We start from the raw sequence: 22,086 nt of genomic DNA, 5'->3' as shown, positions 1-22,086 counted from the left end.
AGGCGAGAGGAGAGGAGGGGAGAGCCGGCACCGCGGATGGGATCTCCAGTGGGGTAGATGGAGGGAGCCGCATACGCTGCAGGAAGCCTGTCTGAGTCCCAAGCCGCGCGTCTGGTTGATTTGTGGAGCCCAGAGTTATTGCTCAGCTTTCCTGACCCCCCCCCCCCAGACTCCCCCCCCACCACCACCTCTTCACATCCGGGCTGAAGCAGTTAAGTGAGTTGGACGGGGTTTTTTTTTTTTCCTGGTTCCTTGGGAAACTTGGGTTCATTCTCCCAGTTTTCTCTCCGGACCTGTCCTTTCAAAGAGGAAGAAGTCGTAAATGCCAATGCATACGGCGGCATATGGTGTTGAACCTCTACCCAGAGATCAGCATCTGCGAGATTTTATTCACGTGTATGGAGTCGAAACTCCAGCCCTGTTCTTCAGTGGTGTTCTCAACAGTTAGCACCTTTGACTTTTGGCAGAAAGGCAAAAACAAGCGAAAAAATAACACCACTACCACCACCACCCCCAAACAAACAAACAAATTAGTTTGAAGATTCTGAACTATGATTTGCCCTCCTCAAGGGTGTGAAGCCCCCCTGGCCTTAAAATAAGACTGGCTGAAACTCGTGTGTGTGTGTGTGTGTGTGTGTGTGTGTGCATCAGGCTCTGTTCATCTTGGTTTTAGAAAGAGAGAAGATACTCTTAAGACTTACTTTGAATCTTTGGTACTACACACTGTGAATTGAGAGTGCCCGTTGATTATCTATATATCCCAACTGCGTTTTGGTGGGGATGGTTACCGTTTAGAAGATGATTGGTCAAGTGGTGAAATGGTGTTCTGTGTTAAGCTACGAGTGAACTTCATCTTATCATATAATGATTTTGAAACAGTATCTAGTGATTTAAAATAATCTTTAGTGTTGTTTATAGCAGAATATCACCATCCCTTTGTAACTGTTAAATGTTCATAAGACATCCAGTCTCATATTCATAGATGGAGTCCTGGCCAGACACTTTTATATGTTCATTTTGTGCCTTAAAAATACGGTGGACAGTGCTAGAAATTTTGTAAAGCAGTAAGACCAAGAGAGATTTGAAAGACTTTAAAGTTTGAGGTATACCTAAAAAATAAACATCTCTGAAAGCTCTTGATCCAAGTAGTTTGAAACACCTCAAAATATGAGCCTTTGTGAGATTTTAAAAATCTGCTCTCCAGCCACATAATTTAACTTGCAACTGCACTGATAATAGATTTGTATGTTGAACATTTAAGAATTCTCCTGATTGACTTTTCTTCCTATCATAAAAGGACATGTTTTAGTGAGTTTTAAAAGTAGTCGTTTTTCATATAATTATATCTTAAAGCATTCATGAATGTTAAAACAGGAAGGACTCGGGCAGCCTGGGTGGCTCAGCAGTTTAGTGCGGCCTTCGGCCCAGGGCCTGATCCTGGAGACCTGGGATGGAGTCCTGCTCCGGCTCCCTGCGTGGAGCCTGCTTCTCCCTTTGCCTGTGTATCTGTGTGCCTCTCTCTCTCTCTCTCTCTCTCTCTCTCTCTCTCTCTCTCTCTCATAAATAAATAAATAAATAAATAAATAAATAAATAAATAAATCTTAAAAAAAAAACAACAACAGGAAGGACTCAAGCTCTGGGCCATACTAATGTTTCTTTTATTGGGAAACCTTTGTGGACAGAAAGAAGTAGCAGGTTCTAAGCTATGACAAAAATGATTTGAACTTTGAACTTACATGACCTTAGATTTGGTGATTTTACTCAAGTCATTAGATTGCTGGTTTCTTGGAGAGTATGGTGGTTTAGTTATGGAAGTTTAAGTGTTTAACATTAGCCTTCTGAAATGGATGATGAGAGAGCTGCTCTAAGGTCTTTACCCTGGGTCTGTGAAACAATGTAGACATTTTTGCAGTATGTTTTAAAAAAAAATTTTTTTTTTTTTTTTTTAGATTTTATTTATTCATGAGAGATACAGAGAGAGGGAGAGGGGGAGAGAGACAGACACAGGCAGAGGGAGAAGCAGACTCCATGCAGGGAGCCTGACGTGAGACTCAGTCCTGGGACCCCAGGATCAGGACCTGGGCTGAAGGCGGTGCTAAGGCGGTGCTAAACCCTGGAGCCACCAGGGCTGCCCCTGCAGTATGTTTTTAGAGCAAAGGTTGTCCTGGGGTCTTTGGACCTCTAGGGGTCCATGAATGGGCTTCAAAGGTTCCTGAACTCCCTTTAATTGTGACCAAACCTTTTTGTGTATGTGTGTCTTTCTAGGGAGAAGGTCTGTGGTTGTGGTTATAAAAAGAGATCCAGAGCCCCAAAATGTTACAGTTGTATGTTTTTATTAAATAAAATGGGAGTTAGAATAATTCTTACAAGGAAAAAAAAAAGGAAAATAGAGATCTTTGTGCCCATTACTTGTTGTTTAAACTTGTCTTTAGTCTAAACATATGGTCTTGGAGGTGCAAAAATATTTCCATTTTGTTGCCATAATAAAGTATTGCCTATTAGTTGATAAACCATGCACACACATAAAGGGCTTGACATGCTAGTCCTGGGTTCATTGTGGCTGTTTTTAAATTATATTTAAAAATTTAGAACAGATAGATTGATGGTCAATAAGCAGAGATTTGATCTTGACAACCAGCCCTTGGAGCAAATGGGTCACTCAGCTCCCCTCTCTTACTGCTCTCCAGCAAATCTCAAATGTGACTGAGAGGTAATCATTCTAAGAAAATGTATTTTTGCCTTGGCCAAGCAGCAGAGCATGATAGGAAAAGGTTTCTCATCAAAGCAGACTTAAGTTCAAATCTGGGTTTTTCAATTGCTGTAGCTGCTTAACCTACTTGACCCTTCAGTTCCTCACGTGGATAAAGCCTACTGCAGTAGAAGCATAAAGAGGCAGGAATGAAGTTCCCTGTGTAAAAAAAAAAAAACCTCTGAACCCCTCATTGGGCCTATATGAAGGCCTTGGAAGCTAGATGCAGTAACCACTAATACACATAAGAATGAACATGTATAAACATGGTACATTGTAATATATATTATTTCTCAATAATGAAAATGTTAACAAATTGAAACTTTTTAAAAAATTAGGTTTTCAAAAATGAGTTAGGATTAAGCGTCCTTACCTTGTAGATATCCAGGGGGAAAGTTGAAGGAAGATAGTGGTACGCTTGGTAAAGCTGGAGACATTGGTGCTGGGCAGAAAGAGACAGTAGCAGCCCACCAACAGCATAGTTGTCTCTGTGTAAGACTCCTCTTAAACTCTTACTCTTCACTTGTAATTTAAATGAAAACCAATGCAGGTACCCAATTGTGGAGGCATTTCTAAGATGCCAGAATTAGACAGCCAAAGTTATAGGTATAGCTTCCACTAATGTGTTGTGTACAGCCAGCAGGAGGATTTGACTCATAGGCTGACCTTTTGCCTAGAAAAAATGTTAGACTCCTAAGTTCTGGGGGTCTGTGGCATTGCCAAGCCGCCGCCACCACCACCACCATCATCATCATCACCATCACCACCACCACCACTGCACATGTGTTGCCATTTGCTACCTCAAGCATTCCATACTTTTGGTATGGCAGCATTTTCCAAGGCCCCTGTCTTCCTCCAATAGGATGAAACTCCCATCAGGTTAGTTGTTCCTAGTTATGGTGAGCGACCTTCCCTTCTTAGCACATGCATTATTATATCACCAGGAAATTTTATTTATTGCTAAAAATGTTCTCACCTTGCCCAGTTTTCCATAAGGCTTAATATTTGAACCCTGTCCTGTGTGATGGTTTTGAAAGGAATCTATGCTTTTGGAGCTGTCTCATGCTTCAAGTTCCTGTTGTTTCCTTATCCTGGAAGGGATATAACTGATGCTAGGCTCTCAAGCTGCTATCAAGACATTCTTACCTTAAGGAAATCTGTATTCGGACTCCCCCCCCCCAATTTCTGCATGATGTTTTGTTAAATAAAACACACAAAGAGTCCTCTTGTGCTCTAACCCCTGGAGATTAGTTCCAGGATTGATGTGTACAGCACATGTAGGTGTATATGTCTGTGTGTGATTTCATCTGGCCATCCCTGAAGTTCTGAGGGCTGCTGCTTGTAGTTTTACCTTTTCTCTCTCTCCTGACCCTTCTCCCTTGGTCATTGTATGGGATGCAGATTTGGTGACCTGGCAATTGCTGTAGCTGATTGGTTTATTTTTGCCTCCCTTCCTGCCTTTTAACATTCTTTACTAATTTGCTTGTTTTGCAGTAAGTTTTTTTTTTTTTAGTTTAACTTCAAAACTACATTATGCTGAAGTTATTGGGTATTTTAGAATATTCCCCCTTCTATATGTACACATAATAGCAGAGTTACGCATCAGTATTTTAGATATTTAGAGATAAGATGCAGTTTTTAAAATACTTTATGTAGACAGTAGTAAAACATGTTATTATACTTAAATGTTAATAGTTTCCTTTTTTTTTTTCTTAAGCTAAATTTGGTACCTATTTCCTAGATGACAATTGGGGCAATATGCATCCAAAGTCATAAAATGCCAAATAATTGGTCAAATGTGCATAGATGTGTGTACCAGACTGCTCACTGCCCCATTTTCTAATAATAGGAAACAAGAAAGTAATGCAAGTGCCTATAATAAAGGATTAAGTCCATCAGGACCTGCCCATGCAGGGAAACACTACACAGTCTTTAGAAAGGATGATGCAGGGATTACCTGATTGGCTCAGTTGGTAGAACATGTGACTTTTGATCTCGGGGTTGTGAGTTCGAACCTTGCATTGGGAGTAGAGATTATTTTAAAAAATCTTTAAAAAAATGATGCAGGTCAACATTCATTGACATGGAATGATGTTTAGAAAAACGAGGGTAGCATGAGAATATATATAATTTGTGAGTATTTATTTATTTTTAAAGATTTTATTTATTCATGAGAGATACAGAGAGCGAGGCAGAGACATAGGCAGAGGGAGAAGCAGGCTCCTCACAGGGAGCCTGATGTGGGACTCGATTCTAGGACCCCCTGAGCCAAAGGTGGACGTTCAACCACTGAGCCACCCAGGCGTCCCAATGTGTGAGTTTTTAAATGATTTATTTATTTATTTATTATTTTTTTAAATTTTTTAATCAAAAGTCCTGTGTATAGAAACCTAAAGGAAAATATCTGAAAGGGTATATACCAAGTAACAGGAACTTGTTATCTGTAGGTAATAAAGTTGTGGGTGATTTTTTTAAAAAATGTATTTTTCATTTTTTCTTTTCCTGTAGCATGTGCTTCTTTTATAATCAGGAAAAAATAATCTATTGAAAAAAGCTATTGAAGAACAAACACAGTTATTAAAATATATCCTATTTATGGCCAATTGAATTATCATGACTATTTCCCTTCATAGTCTGTTGTATCTGAGGTGAAATATGCTTTCTCATATACCTTAAAAGTGTTTTCTGTTTTGCTAATAAGCAAGAATATTTTCCAGACTTTTCTAAGAGGAAAGGAAAAAAATCCATACATGACTAAATAATAGTTTTCAGAAGAAACTCACTGAAACACAGACATTTACATGATAGTATGTTGTGCCTCATTTCTTGCTGTGAAAGATTTTTCCCCATTGAAATTCCTCTAAAATCATAAGGAGTTCACATGTATGGGAGGAGTAAAGGGTAATGTTTAAAAGCTTGAGCTCCATTACTTACTGTCTTTGTTACTTTTATCCATTTAGGGCCTCAGTATCCTCATCTGTAGAATGTGTACAGTACTGGGGTGCCTAGCTGGCCTTGTCCGTAGAACATGCATGCAACTCTTGACCTTGGAGTCATGAGTTCAAGCCTTATTGGGTGTACAGCTGAATGAATGAATGAAAATGTAGGCAATACCTTGCTAAGTTGTCATGAAGATTAAACAAGGTGAGTGCTTAACAGAGTTCCAGATGCTTTGCTGTAACTAAGGAGGAAGAAGTGATGGGATGAGTAAGGGTATATAATAATAATAATAATGACAATGATAATATTGGTGATAATAACATTAGCTGCTCCTTCCAGAGGCTTGCATGAGGGCAGAGCCTTGTTTGCCACACTGACCAGTCTAAACCCTCTAATGAGACTAGGTACCTTGACCAAGAGTGTGGTTTAGGTTAACCTAGTCATCATCAGTCATGCTCCCTTTAGCGTGTTATCTCTGTACACTGTTGAAAAAAGTATTCAGGGGCTGACAACTCATTGGCATTTATGGAGTTGGCACTTTTTTTTTTATTAAAGATTTTATTTATTTATTCATGAGAGAGAACAGAGAGAGAGAGAGAGCGGCAGAGACACAGGCAGAAGGAGAAGTAGGCTCCATGCAGGGAGCCCAACATGGGACTGGATCCCTGGTTTCCAGGATCACGCCCTGCGCCTGAAGGTGTTGCTAAACAGCTGAGCCACCTGGGCTGCCCAGGGGGTTGGTACTTTGTAAATATTTGTTGAATGGATGGTGACCTAAAGCAAGCATTTCCTTCCTCTTTTCTAGTCATCTTTAAAGTATATGGAAGAAAAGACTAGGTGTAAAAACTGTTAGAAGGGAGAATCTGTTTTGATTTCTACTATTTGAATGAAACATAGCAATTGTGTTTCACTTTTTTTCTCTTAGTTACTTCAGTTTTAGCTCAACTGTGTGTGCACCTGCATCCTTGTGGTGCACCTGTGATAATTTTAGAAATTTTTCAACTTTATTTTCACTTAGGTTATTTTGGTTTAGGAGTTTGTTTTACTTTCTACCCTAAACCCCCATGTTCTGGGCTGCATTTTAATGTTTCTATGAAATTAGAAACATCAAACTGGCCATGAAGAATGAGAAGTATAACCACATCTGGCTGTGACATACTTGCAAACACTGGGGCTTTGGGTTTGTTTGTAGGAAATTTTAAGAAATGCATGGAATTAAATATGTAGAAATACTATGATAATTGATGAAGTATACTATCAGTTACATATTGCAGAATAAGAAGAACCTTCTCCAAAATGTTGTGGCTTACAATAATGACCCTTTATTTGCACACAATTAGGGCAGGGCAGTTCTTCCATTGCTCTTGTTTGGCCTGAGGTCATTAATGTGGCTGTTGTCATCTGAAATTTCCAGTGAGCTAGTTGGTCTAGGGATCTAGCTGGGACAGCTCATCTGACCACCACACCATCTCTTTTTCCAGCAGCTAGACTAGATATCCTCATATGGAGACTTTGTGTTTCAAGGTGAGAGCTGCAGGGCTTCTTGAGGCCTAGGCTCAGAAGTCACACAGGGTCACTCTGCCACATTCTGTTGATCAAGGCCAGCCATAAGCCCAGTCTGGATTTAAGGGTTGAAAGTAGGCACCACCTTTTGATGAGAGGTACTGCAAAGTACGTATCATAAGGCTTGCTGACAGCAGTGAGGAGAGGCAGTGGTATTCTGGTGTCCATCTTTTCCAACAGTGTGATTCTGGCTATTGTATATTAACCCTTATTTGCCATGATTGCAAACAAGGTTAAGTGCTTCCCTGTGTTATCTCTTTGGATAACAGCTCTATGAGGTGGGTACTATTATTACTCCCATTTTAAGGTTGTGATAAGTGAGCCTTAGGGAGGTTATGTAACTTGTCCTAGATCTTTTACCTAGTTAGGGGCAGATCCTAAAAGTTAAGGAAAGTATATCCCTATAACAGTGCTTCTTAAATCCATTGCTAAAGAAACTTGAGTGGGGAGGGAGGGGAAGGAAGCATATCTTTAGAAATCTCAAAAGAAAAATAGAACATCTTAAAATTTTATATGAAGTCTGTATTCTACTCCATGATACTTCCCTTTGTTTTACCAGAAAACTAATGTTTTAAAATTACTTGTCAAATTTTACTTCCCAAATCTTTGAGAAAATGGATTCTCCTAGACCAAAGATAATAACTAAGCAGCTAAAGATCTTAGTTGTAAGTAGTAGAAACAAAATTGGCCTACCCTAAGCAAGAAAGGAGGTTACTGGAAGGATGTGGTGTAGCTCCCCGAATTGACAATAGAGCTGAAGAACCAGGGTTCAATGGAGAGGGTTCACAGGGTCCTGGCCTTACTAACCTTTCCAACTCTTTGTAACTCCACTATCTACTGAGAGTGTATGTATCTTAGGGTCAGCTTGGGTCCTGGAAGGTACCTTGTTTCCTGCTTCACCAAGAGAATACCTACTGGAGGGGAGGCAGTGTGTTCCCCAGCAGGGGAGTGAATGCAGGGCTGATAAAACCAACAGATGTCCACTATCTGAACATTTTTTGCAAGCTGCTCAGTGCATTATCGATCACATTTACTATTTACAACACCCTGATGACCTCTGGTTCACCCCTTTCCCTTCCAATCCCACATGCCTCTAAAGGTTCTTAAACCCCCGTTTGAGAAGCGTTTTTGTGATGTTGCCACCTATTTCCATTTCTACTAATAATAAGTGCTTACCATTCTAAGGGCAATAACATATTTATCCATTTTTTTACAAGGTAATCTTTTCCTTCATTTCCCTGATTTTTATTTTTTAGATTTATCTATCTATCATCTATCTATCTATCTATCTATCTATCTATCTATCTATCTATTTATTTATTTATTTATGAGAGAAGGAAGGAGGAGGAGGGGCTGGGGACAGGGAGAGAGAGAGAGAATCTCAAGCAGGCTCCATGCCTATTGTGAGCCGTAAGTGGGGCTCCATCTCATGACTCTGGTACCATGACTTGAGCCAAAATCAAGAGTCGGATACCCAGAGACTGAGCCACCCAGTGCCCCATTTCCCTGAGTTTTAAAAGAAAATCACATGAACTGTAATTTAACCATTTATTGGTAGCAGCGTTCCTTTTAGGAATAGTCTTACCTAGTGCATAATGATTCCCTTAGGACAAAGTGAGATAAATACAGATATTGCCCCCTGTGCTCAATGTCCCCACACTGCCCTGCTTCTGTTTTTCTGTCTTCTCCAGGTATCTAGTGGCTTTCATTGTAGCCTTGCTATACTTAAACATTTTAGATCCTAAAGTTCATGAGGGAAAGAAGCAACCTGCCCTTATATAGCATTTAGCTTATGAGTTAAACCGTGTTTCTAGGGTTAAAATGTTGTAAAAATAGTGTGATTTTATTCAGAGCATTTTCACATATATAGTCCTGTTTTATAATCTTTTGAAGTCAGAGAAAAGCATATTTTCCCTATTTTTCAGCTGAGCATATGGTCTACAAAAGATTAAGTGGTTTCCCCTGCAAGATAGGGACTGTTGGCAGGAAAACCTAGGTGTTCTGACTACCAGGTCTTTGCTGTGGACACTTCAAGAACACTGGTTTGCCAACTGGAGAAGCCTCTCTTCTGCTTTCTCAGGTTTCTGGGCTGAATCGGAGATGGGTGAATATATGTTTGGCCTTTATTACTGTGGGGACATTGGTATGTAATGGATGTATCTAGTGTCATCTTGGCCATTAGTAGTCACCTTTGTTTATTCTTGCTTTGGAGGTCCAGGGTCTTTTTATGTCCCCATGGATAGCCAGTTGAGAAGCCAATTTGTCCCACCTCTTCTTGCCATGATTAGCTGGTTTTGAAGTACCTCTTGGAGCCCTTCAGTCTGGCTTTTTTTTACTTCCCCACGGTGTAATTACCACCTTGTGGTGTAGTCACTTGTCTTCCCAAACCATGGACTCTTTTAAATGGTCTGTTCTGCTTTCTGCTGTTCAGGCCCACCACTACAAGGGATTTTGAGAGGAGTACTTGACACTTTTGTTTAATTAGGGTCTGTAGACAGGGCTCTTAACAATAGGGTTGTATGCGAGGCCCTTCCCCCTTGCTTGTAAAGTTTCACTGTAGTCTGAACCATTAACGTGATCATAGTGTTAATATGGTGGTTCTTAATTTGGCCAGAACTTTTTGTAAATAGAGACATCTCAGGACTTTTCTGTAGCTTTTAGAACATTGTCCTAACATTTAACACTAGTTTTTAAGTTATCTTTTTCTAATTTGTTTCAAGTGCTGATTTCTAAAGCTTTTAAACATGTTGACATTTAATGCGAGTAAATAAACTGTCTTTTTTTTCTTGCATTTCTAGTTTGTCTCATGGTCCCATTTTGCAGGCATTTTGAATTTTTAGAATCCTTGAACTTAATCCTGAAAAGAGTACTAGCAAAGTTCTTCATTGAAAAATGCATACTTGGGCTGCCTGGGTGGCTGAGTCCAGTAAATGGTCGACTCTTAATTTCGCATCAGGTCAGGATCTGGGGTCCTGGGATCTAGCTCTGTGCTGGGCGCAGAGTCATCTGGTTCCTCTCCCTTTGCTCCTGTCTCTCTCTTTCTCAAATCTTAGAAAAAAAGAAAAATACGTATTTTCATCTGTTTATATTTTGTTCACACTGTTTTTAAGGTTTTCTTTTTTTTTCTTGTTTTTAAGTTTTTATGTTCTGAACACAAAGACATTTTTAGTGTTTGGGAACATAGCTCCTCTTAGATGCTCTAAAAGGAGATATTTAAGAATCCATTCGCTACTCCCTCCACTACCCATCCTCTTGATTGTTATTGTTCTGGTAGTTATAACTATAAATCATTTGGATATCGAAGTTAGAAAAGAGACCATTCACCATTACATTAGGACAGTTGAAAAAGAATCACTTGTTCAAATTTACTAGCTTCCTGAAGCTAGTAAAAATGTTTATGGTTTTTAAAATTCCCTGTGAATATATTTCAACACTACAGGACAGTGAGTAACACCTGTTTATTATAGATTATGAGAACAGTAGCTCCTAGAAAAGATAGTATTGCATTTTTCTGTTTAGAACTGTAGTGGAGCTAAACTGAAAAATCAGTTATCATAGTTAACAGCAGTCATGATGTGATACTAGGCATTTTCTTAGTGTGTCTGTTGCTTTAGCTAATAGCCAGCAACGATTAGCTTTTCTTTCCATAGATCTGGTGTCAAGTATTAATCAACTGTAGACTGGAAAGTTTTTATTGGCTAGCATTTATAGTGGAAGAAACACCGGTCTGTTTTTTTTATCGGTAGTCTCTTAACCACATAACTGCATAAGATATTGTCTCTGTGGTGTTCTTACAAAGAGAAACAGATCCTTAAAAAAAAAAACTGTATTACTACTTCAGTATGAAGAGTATGAAAAGAGTATGAAAATAGTGAACTTTGACCTTGAAGAGTCTAAATGATCTAAATTAAGGTTGTGATGTGTACTAGAGAAAAATTACATTAAGTCTAATTTAGCATTCTTGTTTTTCACATTTTGGATGGTTTCTTAATTTTTTTTTAATATTTTTTTCTTTATTTATTTATGATAGAGAGAGAGAGAGAGAGAGAGGCAGAGACACAGGCAGAGGGAGAAGCAGGCTCCATGCACCAGGAGCCCGACGTGGGATTTGATCCCGGGTCTCCAGGATCGCACCCTGGGCCAAAGGCAGGCGCCAAACCACTGCACCACCCAGGGATCCCTGGTTTCTTAATTTTAAAGGAAGTTATAAAATGTAGTATTGAAAATCTTAAAATACACAGGAGCTAAAAAATATTTTGATTTAAGAATTCCATTAAAAAAAGGGAGCCTACCAGGAAGGGGCCATGGCTGGGTCACCTAAAGGGGGCCAGGAAGGAAAAGTTTGGTCCTGGTAACCATAATGTGATGCGAAATGTTCTGCTCAGAATTGGTGTCCTTGCTGTGTACTCTGTCATCCTCCGCATAGCCACCGTGCACATCCACAGGTTCGGTAAAGGGGGCAAGAAGAAAAGGGTTCCCTATTTATCCTTTTCCGTATCAGTGGAGTCTGATCCAAAGAGATAGGTGTGTCTCTGGAGTTAATCGTTAACTATGTGTCAAAGGGTTTGGAGAAAAGCATTTTCCTGATTGATGAAAAATAACTCAGTTATGTACATGTACCCTTGCTGGAAGGTTATGCAGTGTATTAATGGAGTGCATAATAAAAACAAAAAAGGTTAAAAAAATTCCGTAAAAAAAAAAAATTATATAAATTTGGTTCTTATGCAAAACTGAAGTTTCTGAATGCTTGCAAGGTTTTTGTGTAGTAACTTTTTTCTGATTGCAAAAATCAAGTGTTTGATTTGTTAATCTCCTTAGAACAGTAAACAGAAAAAAAATAGGTGTTCATAAAAAAATTGGAAAATTTCACAAATATACAGAAGGAGATAACAGTTACTCATACTTCTACTACCCAGGGAAACTACTATTAATATTTGATATAGATCCACTCTACTAGTTATAGAATCCCCCGGGTATCCTTTTGAATGAATGCCTACAAGAAAGGGTGATGAGTGGTAAAAATGGATATGCAGTGTGAATCAGGTTTTGTTAATCTCCTTGTCTCACAGGTGTTGCCAAAGGCTGAAGTGAGGAGCTCCTCCTCACCAACCCCAGGCTGGGAGAAGAGAGCTAGTGGGCCCTTTGGCTAGCCTTGGGTGAAGTGAGGCAGAGCATCTTTTTTGCAGACTGCAGTCTGTCTGCCTTAGGTCTTTTATTTTAACAACTCTGTTTACTCTAAATGGCTACTGGTTGCAGTAGGAGACCTTTGGAGTTCTTGGTGGAGTAGCTTGTTGAATAAGCCACATCAGTTCTTTTCAGCCTCCTAGAAGAATTCTTTATTTTTATTTATTTATTTTTAAATATTTTATTTATTCATGAGAGACACAGAAAGAGAGGCAGAGACAAAGGCAGAGGGAGAAGCAGGCTCCCTGCAAGGAGCCCAATGTGGGACTCGATCCCAGGAATCCGGGATCATGCCCTGAGCTAAAGGCAGACCCTCAACTGCTGAGCCACCCAGGCATCCCTAGAAGAATTCTTTAAATCAGCTCTTACTCAAAAAACTGTCCCAATATTCAGAAATACAGTCACATTCAGGTTACTTGCACTAAGTGTAAACAAGGTGAAGTGGTTAGACACACCCAGGTGATTTCAGTTAACATCTAACCTCAAATCCAGTCGACTTGATAAGAGAAAAATCCGAAGGAGCTCAGGGCAGATTATGGTATAAGCATATGCCAGTCCTCTCCTGTGGTAAAGAAAAGTGCTAATCTGGTCAGATCTGTTAAAGAGACAGGCAGGGCTGAACAAGGCAGAATTTTCTTATCCTGCTCATTTTTGCCCTAGCATAGAAGAAGGATTTCTCCTGGGATGAAACAGAAAGAAGGAAAGATCATGGGCAGGTGGCTAGTAATACAAGATGGTTGGCTCTCTTTCTGTGTGCCTCGGCCTAGTGGTAAGCAGATCCCTGGGTCTGAGAAACTAGCAAAATGAAGTGACATGCAGGACAACTTACCCAGGCAGTGATACAGCTTCTTGGTGTTCTGTGTGAAAATACAATGCTGACTTTGATCCCAAGCCCTTAGCGAAAGGAAACCCAGGGAGAAGTAGGAGGAAGTAGCATCTCTTTGTAAATGTTTTATTCTTGACATGTAACAGACTCCTGCCTAGAGAATTGTGTCAGCCTCTCCATCCTGCCAGCTGTCTTTCAGGAGCGCCCTCCTGTGTTCTCCTGCACTGACCAGTTTAAAAGGTGTCATTTCTGCCTGAGGATCTTAACAGCTTACATGCCGTGCTTGGTATGAAGGAATTGCTTTGGCAGATGAATAACCATTGTGATGGTAACTGCTAGATGCAAAAGAGGGAGATTGCTGGTTTTACAAGTCTATGGTTTCAATTCTTAAGTCTGGCAGGAAACCAGGCCCATTCAGATGGTTCTGGAGACTAATGAAAGGATTATTTTCCGAGGAAGGCCAGAGTTAAGGGTGACATGTGGTTCCTGTCATCCACAAAACCAACCGCAGTGGAAATCTGTTATCACTATTAGGTCCAAAGGAGCAAAGAGAAGAAATAGCTTTACTGGAGTCCAGCAAGAGAGTTGGAGCCACACCTGGGGGTGGGATGGGGGGCTGTCTGGCAGGAACTATGGCCTTGGATGGATTCAGCCACTGTCCGAATTTGTAGCCCGGAGCAGAGAGGGAGTAAGGAAGCAATACTCCCCTCCCCACTTTCTTTCTTCCCTCTTTGATCTTCTTCCAGTCCCATTCTTTGGCCAGACCTATCTGGAGGCCTGCTTGCATTGATGCGGTGATGCTACCCATAGAGGTCAAGTGTTTGGGGGCACAGAGCAGGGCCAGAGTGGTGGAAATTTGCTCTTGCGATGGGGAGAGGGCGATCAAATGGAGAGTTACTAGCACACCATAGTAGCCTATTCATAGTTGCACTTCATCTTGTTAACTCATTCTCATCTCCTGAAACCCCAAAATAAACCTTAAGGCATGTGAACTATTGATTATGACTCAGTTTTATCTTTTAATATAAATAGTCCATGCAGTTACTCTAACCTTATCAGAGTAATGAAATAGTCAAAGAAATAATCTGAATAATTCTCAGAAGAACTGGAAAATCACCAAAGACCTTCTGTTGGGGGCATTTTGTTTTTGATTAAAATTAAACTAAGATTTTAAAAAAATATGCATGTGAACTGTAGAAAATATTTATCCTAAAATACAAAAAGTATACTTTTAATTACACATTGTGAAATTGTTTTTTGTTGTTAAAATTAAACTGCAGGAGTGCCCTGGCAGGTTCAGTCAGTAAAGCAAGCAACTCTTGATCTTGGGGTTGTGATTTTAAGACCTGTTGGGTGTAAGATTACTTAAAAATGAAATATATATTTTTTAAAAGTTAGGCTGCAAAAGGAAAGTGGAACTTTTTTTTTTTTAACTCCTTGCATATTATCCCTTCAGGTCTATTTAAGGTGGATAAATTGGCATGAAGATTCTTACTCAGCCAATCTAGAAATATAAGAAGAGATTTTAAGCTATTAAGAGAGGATCTGTTTCAACCCATGACTTTATTGAGCACTTGGCTTTTAGAGATTAAACGGTAAATAAGATACTTTGCTTCCCAAAACTTAAGACCAGTGAAGAGGTCCACACCCAACTATAATAATCATTGATAGTTCCTTTAATAGAAGCATCAGCTGTAGGATTAATAAGAGGGAGAAGTGGTTTAGTCAATGTGTCTTTACCAGAGATTCCTATAGCTCACAAATATTTATCAAAAGTTTACACTTGCCATGTTTTAGAAATACAGATGATAAAAAGATACCAAAGGGCCCCAAGCTCAAGGAACTGGGTTCAGAATGAGCCTTATTTATTTCATCCAGAGCAGCCCGTCTCCCCTTTGCTCTAAGGATGCCTGGCATTCAAACCCTTATCTATCATGTCCCTCTGTGGTCCTCTGATCTGGCCCCACCTTTATCTCCAGCCTCCTCAGGTGGCCTGGCCTTTAGTTCTTCAGTCAAACCATTATTAGAGTCTTCTCTTGAGATTCTCTTTTCCTGGGATGCCTGGTCCACTTCATTTCAGAACACCTTTTTTGCCTCCTGGTTCCAGTTTATTTTATTTTTATTTTTTAAAAGATTTTATTTCTTTATTCACAAGAGACAGAGAGAGGCAGAGACATAGGCAGAGGGAGGAGAAGCAGGCTCTACGCAGGGAGCACGATGCAGGACTCCATCCTGGGACTCCCGGGATCACACCCTGAGCCGAAGGCAGACGCCCAACCGCTGAGCCACCCAGGCATCCCACTGGTCCCAGTTTAAATGCTGCCTCTTCACGGGATCCTTCCCTGACCTTCCAGACAAAATCCAGGGATCTTTTTACTTATTCTAAAACCCGTATATAGACAGGTACTTTCCTCTTCTCCCTCAAATACTTTAAAACTTATTAGTGTAAACTTTTGATGGGTGCCTTCATAAGTGCTATGAGAGCTATCTATGTCTTCAGTGCCAAGCATGGTGTTTAGTAATAGTGCTCAATAAAGAATTATAGAAAGAAGGAAAAAGAACTGGCTTTTAGCCCTGACCCCTATCACTCACCAGCTCTGTGGCTTTTGGTATCACGTTAATTAGGGTTTAATTTCTTACCTGTAGAATGGGCATAATAATGGCAGTTAGTATGAGTTAGTCACTATGCTTTATCTGTTATCTCCTCAACTGAACTTCATTATAGAGGTGAGGTGACTTGCTTGAAGTCACACAGTTTGTAAGTAGAAAACAGGATTTAGGGACGCTTGGGTGGCTCAGTGGTTGAGTGTCTGCCTTTGGCTCAAGGCATAATCCCAGGACTCTGGGATCGAGTCCCACATCAGGCTTCCTGCATGAGACCTGCTTCTCCCTCTGCCTATGTCTCTGTCTCTGTCTCTCTCTCTGTGTCTCTCATGAATAAATAAATAAAATGTTAAAAAAAAAAAAGAAACAGGATTTAAATAATGATCTGTTTAATTCCAAAAACTGATTGCGTTTCTCCATACCTTTTCCTGGGGGAAAAGGACAGAAGATTCCTGGGGGTAAAACCTGTAGCGGAGAAGGTCTTTGATGCAGGTAGTAGTATGGATGCCTATTCTGAAGATATTGACGTTCATGAAGAAGCAGGTTTATTTTTTTTTTAAACAATGTTTTTTTTTTTAATTTTTATTTATTTATGATAGTCACACAGAGAGAGAGAGGCAGAGACACAGGCAGAGGGAGAAGCAGGCTCCATGCACCGGAAGCCCGATGTGGGATTCGATCCCGGGTCTCCAGGATCGCGCCCTGGGCCAAAGGCAGGTGCCAAACCGCTGCGCCACCCAGGGATCCCAAAGAAGCAGGTTTAAATCACTTTTCGGGAATTGAAGTATGGGATTAACTCCCATTTAGGTGAAGGGGTAAGTGACTTCTTCACCCGCTCCACCCCTCCCCAGGGTCAAGTGACTTCTAAACTATCCTGAAGAAGTTAGCTGGGCCCTGAAGCCAAAAGTAGTACAAATGCCCCAACGCAAGAACTGGGGTAGAGAGTGACGAGCCTTGCAGGCTAGGCCACGGAGTTGCTATGTGCTATAAAATGCTGTAGGGAAACATCAATGAGTTTTTTATTTATTGAACATATTTTGAAAGTAAGAAGTCCCAATTTGGAGTCCCCATTAGGGGCCAGGGTGTTCATAGCTTTTCTCTCATTTTGCATCTCTGGAACAAAGTAAGCATTTTAGTTCTTTCATTCCACTGTACAACACAGTAGTGTTATGAAAAAGGAATTAGCATGGGGTAAGGAATGGATGTTTATGTTCAGTTGTTTGGTATAATTCTATTGTTATTGTCTTTCTGTGAGGGTAGTTGCCTAGCCTAGATGGGTAGCAACCTCATACAAGTCACTTTACTTTCACCTCTATAGCCTCAGCTTTTCATTTGGAAATTAGGGTTAATTAAAATGTCTACCTCATAGGCTTATTGTGCAACATCCATGCAGTACCTGGCACAAAATAAGCTTTTAGGCAATGTTAGCTGTTACTGTTATTAATATCTATTTCTTGTCAATTTCTGGCCAATGTTTCTTGAGTGAATGTGCATTGTCTATCAAAGACAGGTTGACTGCGACACAGGAGGAACTGACTTTTTTTTTTTAAAGATCGTGATTTCAGTGTTTACAAAGATAATAAAATAACAATGAAAAGAAGACAATGAGCCATTTTACTGGAGCAGTCCTAGTGTTTCCTAGATGTGTTTGTGATGAAATGTGAACCTGAGCTGATACTTATAGAACCCATGGTATGTGCTAGGGCTGTGCTTTCCATGCATTATCCCTGGGAAGTAGTTTGATTGTGTCTAATTTACAGATAAGGAAGTTAGGATCTTTCTAAGGTGTTGCTACAAGACAGCTGTAGAAGTAGGCATTAAACCATGTGCTTCTCCAAACCATTTTGTTCCTTTAGCATTGTAAAAGGCTGACTTACTTTCCAGCAATTTCAGCAGCTCTGCTGGAGGTAAAAATGGGAACTAGGGCTCTTAATTGTTTTTCTAGTCTATTGGATTAATTGAAAGCACCAGGCATAGTGTGCTACCTAGTACATAGTAGAGGCTCAAGGAAATATTTATGGACTATAAATCTTAATCAGAATGAGTGAGAAAAGGAGGACAGAGAAAAGCAGTATTAGGAGCTGGCCCCAGCCTGTTTTCTACTAAAAAAAGAACCCCAAAAAACAAATCTGAGGTCACTAAAGATTTTATTAGCATAGCATGTTTACACAGACTAACGGTTAGAGTCTGAGGTGACGAATTTTCCTGTGTGTGTTGCAGGGGATTGACTCCTGTCTGTAGAGTTGTTATCTACAGAAATATATTTGCTTCCCTCTAGGTGCCCCCACTGCTTAAGAAGCTCCTGGCTCTGTCCTTGTGTTGGGTTAATGAGTTTAGTTTTTTTTTTTTTTAAGACTTTATTTATTCATGAGACAGAGAGAGAGAAGCAGAAACACAGGCAGAGGGAGAAGCAGGCTCCATGCAGGGAGCCCGATGTGGGACTCAATCCCCGGACTCCAGGACCACCACATCCTGGGCCAAAGGCAGACGCTAAACCGCAGAGCCACCCAGGCATCCCCAATTAGTTTAGTTTCAACGAAGAAAAGCTATGTGTAATGTTAAAATAAACAAACCATAAATAAGGTGTAGTTGCTGTCATAACTCATCACTAATGTATTTCAAAGCCAGATCCAACTGTATTTGTATTTTCCTTTAGTTCAGGTAATTCAGGGTTGGCAAACCATGTAATGGTAATGAAGGAGGAAGGAGAGGAGACCTTCTTGCGTAGAGCAGCTAGCATGCTGCATTTAAATGTAGATTTCTGGGCAGCCTGGGGGGCTCAATGGTTTAGTGCCGCCTTCAGCTCAGGGCCTGATCCTGAAGACCAGGGAGTCCCACGTCAGGCTCCCTGCATGGAGCCTGTGTCTCTGCCTCTCTCTCTCTCTCTCTCTCTCTCTCTCTCTCTCTCGTGAATAAATAAATAAAATCTTAAAAAAAAATAAATCTAGGGATCCCTGGGTGGCGCAGCAGTTTGGCGCCTGCCTTTGGCCCAGGGCGCGATCCTGGAGACCCGGGATCGAGTCCCACGTCGGGCTCCCGGTGCATGGAGCCTGCTTCTCCCTCTGCCTGTGTCTCTGGGCCTCTCTCTCTCTGTGACTATCACAAATAAATAAAAATTAAGAAAAAATAAATCTAGACTTCTTCTCCCTCCCCCATAACAACAGAAAAAAAATCTTATTTTTGTGGGGGAGGGGGAACTTCATTATGGTGAGGCATTTATTGGACATATCAAACCTGAAACATGGCCAGTCAGATGGTAGTTTGATTACTGAGTATTCTCTATGATTTATCATGTTAGAGTACATAATGAAGATACTTAAAGAAGTAATTATATTAATTATAGAAGTAGTTCATGTGTAGAAATTTTAAAGTGTAAAACATTCAAAGACTCTGGTAAGACCCAATGCCCAGACCTTGGTTTCTTTCTTTCTTTTTTTTTTTTTAGATTTTATTTATTTACTCATGAAAGACAGAAAGAGAGAGAGGCAGAGACATGGGCAGAGGGAGAAACAGGCTCCATACGGGGAGCCTGACATGGGACTTGATCCCCGGCCCCAGGATCACACCCTGGGCTGAAGGCAGGCACTCAACCGCTGAGCCGCTCAGGGATCCCCAGACCTTGGTTTCTAGTTCCATTCTCCAGTAAAATGAACCAGACATGACTTAATTCTATGGCGGGGGCAGGGAATAAGCAAGTTGAGCCTGGAGCATCTTCTAATCCCAAAAAGCACAAAAGTGTTAAAACACAAAACACACAATAATGGGGTATGTCAAATGAACACAGGAGCCTGAAAGAGCTCCTAGTGGGTCAAAGGTGGGACAATTTAAACAAATAATATCATTTAAAATTGTAACTCAAGGGCAGCCCCGGTGGCGCAGCGGTTTGGTGGCGCAGCGGTTTGGCGCCGCCTGCAGCCTGGGGTGTGATCCTGGGGACCCTAGACGGAGTCCCACATCGGGCTCCCTGCATGGAGCCTTTCTCCCTCTGCCTGTTCCTCTGCCCCCTCTCTCTCTGTGTCTCTATGAATTAATAAATAAATAAAATCTTTAAAAAAAATTGTAACAAGATATAAAATAAAGATAAATAAAAGATACAATCAATATACATATAATATGTAATAATGGTAATATAAATATGTAAAAATATAATAAAACATTAAAAGGAAAATATGTGTGTCCATACAGATGTAAATAAATGATTGAATGGGTAAGCAAATAGGAAAGAATAGATAAATCTTCCATGTAGAAGAATTCCAATGATTAGTGTCAATAATCCTCCAAAAGGAGGTGAAACATAACTATCCATCCCTTAAATGTGGGCTGTGCTTAATGACATCCTTCCAAAGAGAATAGTATGGAAAAGGGGTGTGAAACTTTTCAGTGGAGAAACTTGACAAACACTACCCCAGCCAGATGATCAAGTTAGCATGAACAATGATAAGTGTACACTTGATATGATGTAATGAGAATGGCACTTTACCTCTGTGGTCTTCCTCCTCAAAACTAATAATCCCATTAGAATCTTGAGAAAACCTTTGGAAAATTGAGACTTTCTATAAATATTTAACTAGTACTTCTCAAAACTGCTGTCAGGGTCATCAAAAAGGTATGAGAAATTGTCAGTCTAAAAAGGAGTAAAGAGATATGACAACTAAATGTAACGTGATATCCTGGATGGGATTCTGGAATAGAAAAAGAACAAAGTATGGACTTAATAATGTGTCAATATTGGTTCATTAGTTGTGACAAATGTAGCACACCAACAGCAGAGGTTAACAATAGGGGAGACGGGGTGTAGGGTATATAGGAACAATGTAGAGTCTTTACAACTCTCTGTAAACTTAGCATCATTCTAAAATTGAAAGCTTATTTTTACAAAAAGATGGTGGCAAGGACAAGAGTCTGTAGTTCAAGTTTAATTTTCATCATGCTGGGAGCCTAAAGTAAATAAAAGCCCTTGGTGTTCTAGGCTGATTATAGTGTAAAGTGGGACAACTCTTCTTTGCTGTCATCTTGTAAAGCCATGACAGTTTATTTGCAGAATCAGAGAATGCAGGATTTTTAAATGTTCTCCTGTGGAATTTTCTACCGGCATGACTTTTTTTTTCCCTTTGCTTCTGCCCAGTAGCAGTCCCCTGAGTGGCATTTGCTGTCCTAGTTAATCAGAGGGTAGGAGAAATGAAAAACTCTCCTCTTCCCCCTCCTATGAAGTTTCAATGGGCACTGGAAATGTAGGTCAAATTGCATCACTGTAGAAAGGAGCGAACAGGAAGGTATTTATGAAGTGCTGCCAGCCTCTCTTTAGATTCCGAGTTATGATGAGCCAGTGTGGAGCCAGCTTAGGTGTGAGATACATGGAATCAGAGGGTCATGTTTTTGATGTAGTCCCAGAATGTTACATTTAATCAGTGATAAAAAGATTTCTGTCTAAAACCCTAGTGAGAATAACTTGTACTGGCTTTGTTTCATTTGCATCTCCCGGCTTCTGGAATTCTTTTTGTCTCTTATTTATTATTGGTGTATTACAGCAATTTATATGAATTTAGCCAGAGATAATTTGAATTGTAGAAACTATTCCCATGTGTACATTAAAAAAAAAAATCTCTTGTTTGGTAATCACATTGAGTCTAATGATGTATTTTGCAGATTATCTTCATTAGCATACAGAAATCACAAAATATGTTTTTTATTTTTAAGTTTTAAGTATGCCGTTCCATGACTTTTTTTTTGCTTTCTATTTTTTTAATGTCTTTAATGGATTTTAAGATAAGCCTTTAAATATATTTGTATTTTTTTACATTGTGTACTACTTGCCCTTTGTAAAAAGTTCAGATATTTGCTGCCCAAGTGCTCGATGTTACTCACATTGTCATGAACAGTAACCATCCTGACAGCAAAACCAATTAAAAAACCTACTTCATTTCTACTCTTGCCTCTATTAAGATTATCTGTAGTTTGTATACCAAATGGAAAATCAGATGATAAAAAAATAATTGCACAGGCTTGGGTTTTATTTAATCTTATAGGTTGCGTAAATTATTCTTTGAAGTCTGTTTATAATCTAACATACTTTTAGTTATTTTTGACTTTTTATTTTGAAATAATTAAAGATTCACAGGTTGCAAAGACAGTTCAGAGAGGACCTGGTTACTCTTCACCCAGTTTCTCCCATAAGTTACATCTTTCCCAACTACAATTCAATACCAAAACTGGGAAAGT

At 39.9% G+C, this 22,086-nt stretch overlaps 1 protein-coding gene across 2 annotated transcripts in view; it reads left to right on the top strand.

The window, feature by feature from the left end:
• Positions 1-22,086, top strand: part of ATXN7 (ataxin 7) — a 139,473-nt gene that overhangs the window by 715 nt on the left and 116,672 nt on the right. Inside the window, exon 1 of one of the 2 annotated variants that reach the window (XM_055344909.1) lies at positions 199-216. The exons of the other annotated variant lie outside the window; for it this stretch is intronic. The gene's annotated coding sequence lies outside the window, so the exon portion shown is untranslated. Of the gene's footprint in view, positions 1-198; positions 217-22,086 lie in introns of those variants that run through there. 2 annotated transcript variants of the gene reach the window in all.

The sequence above is a fragment of the Nyctereutes procyonoides genome, unplaced genomic scaffold (assembly GCF_905146905.1).
Source record: "Nyctereutes procyonoides isolate TBG_1078 unplaced genomic scaffold, NYPRO_anot_genome, whole genome shotgun sequence".
In the NCBI taxonomy this organism is placed as follows: Eukaryota; Metazoa; Chordata; class Mammalia; order Carnivora; family Canidae; genus Nyctereutes; species Nyctereutes procyonoides.
This window is presented reverse-complemented; position numbering and strand designations above follow the sequence as displayed.